Source organism: Chaetodon auriga, chromosome 6, assembly GCF_051107435.1.
Source record: "Chaetodon auriga isolate fChaAug3 chromosome 6, fChaAug3.hap1, whole genome shotgun sequence".
Classification (NCBI taxonomy): Eukaryota; Metazoa; Chordata; class Actinopteri; order Chaetodontiformes; family Chaetodontidae; genus Chaetodon; species Chaetodon auriga.
This window is the reverse complement of record NC_135079.1, coordinates 21,361,766-21,363,469: the sequence shown is the minus strand read 5'-3', so window position 1 is coordinate 21,363,469 and position 1,704 is coordinate 21,361,766. Positions and strand designations below refer to the sequence as shown.

Genomic DNA, 1,704 nt, shown 5'->3' with positions numbered 1-1,704 from the left:
TCATGCCTTGTTTTTATTATTAGCTACTTTGTTTGGAATATGTTGAAGCAGGGTATCAGCAAGACAAGCTATGTCTTCCCAGTTGACATTTATATTTAAAAGTATTTTTTCCTTGTCCTCAGTTTTTTCCACCTTCTCAGGCTCTTTTGTATCGGAAGGTGTTGTAGAGGTTGCAGTGGTGGACAGACAGACCAGTGATTTTGTCACATAGTCTGCAGCGGCTTTCTCCATCTCATTCCACAAAATAATCTCCGTCTGCTCCAGTATGGCCTCTTCAAACGCTGCCCTGAAGTGATTTCTCCTTGTGCACCACCTGTTCCATGGCAGCACCAAGATGAATGAGCATGCAGCAGTCAGCAGGATGCAGATCAAGCCAATGACCTGCCAAGCACATCACAATGAGTTGTAAAAGCACTTGTCATCATGGGCTGCTTGTTTCATTGTTGACTGTGTCCTCTAGAACAGGTGTTGTGAGGTAGGAGAGCCTTTACTCACCATTGATTGGTTTTTCAGGTTAACTTTCGTCGCCTTCTCGGCTGGGCCGATCTCGCTCTCCTTCATGCAGGATAAGGCCATCAGTTCAGAGTTGCCAGTCCCACAGCAAACATACCAGTCTCCATCAACAAGCACTGATCCACACCAAAGAAACCCGGACGATGCAGCCTGGAGAAGGTATATGAAGAACTCAAAGCAGAATCTCCCCCTGGAGCAACATCTTCCCTTTTTAATTGAAGAGTGGTAGCAGGCGTATCTGAAGATTCTTCCAATGCGCTTGTCGTTCCACAGAATCAGGCTGATTATGATGAGAGATGGCAGCATCATGTAGCCGTAGCAGTGAATGAAATTTCTGTTTGAGTTGCACGGACATGCAAAGTCAATCTGAAACCAAAGGTGGTAACACAAAAGCAACATTACAAGTATGATCTGACGGTTCGCATTCTGCACAACATAGTCTCCACTGGGGAGGTACCCAAAAATTGCAATGCTACTGCTCCAGGGCATGTTGCTGTATTAGCAGGAGGCATCTGATGCAGAGGCAGATCTGTGCTGCATTTATCTCTTTGCATCCTGAAGCAGACATTCCTCCACTGTTACAGTTGCCCCAGTTGTGACATTCTCAGCACATTATGCAGGCAGAAAACAAACTATTTGTTGTTTTCACAAAGAGCTATCTATTCAGCACATCTTTAACGAGGCTGTAGGGGTATTGTATTAGGTAGAAATGTATTTTCTTTTTCCTATATGTAAGTGAGGTGGACAAAACAGTGACAATATCTTTCCAAGTTTCTCAAGACACTCCACAGAAATGAGCCAACACAGAAACAAAATAATGTTAACAGAAATAATATTGCCTCAAATATAAATTACAAATACTTGCTCATCAAATATATCAAAGTAAAACACAAAATTAACTGACCAAGTGGACAGTCAATTAAAATGCAACTGGTAGGAGCAGTTAGTTCTTTCAGATGACAGTAAGACTGGGCATTCAATAGATGCCTTTTTCAAGAGCAACAAATATAAATGCAGTAGAGTAACTACATTTCTAAGATCTCCAACTTCACAGGCAACTAGTGCAAAAGACACAAAGAGAGTACCATTACAACTGAGTATAATACAGTATAATACTGTAGAGGAGAAAGAGAAGCACCCCCCTACGCTAAGCAGCTACATGTTATTTGATTTGATTTGATTTGATTTGAT

The 1,704-nt window shown here is 41.8% G+C and overlaps 1 pseudogene; it reads right to left on the bottom strand.

The window, feature by feature from the left end:
- LOC143321842 (uncharacterized) lies at positions 1-1,053 on the bottom strand (annotated as a pseudogene).
- Between the last annotated feature and the right edge of the window lie 651 nt (positions 1,054-1,704).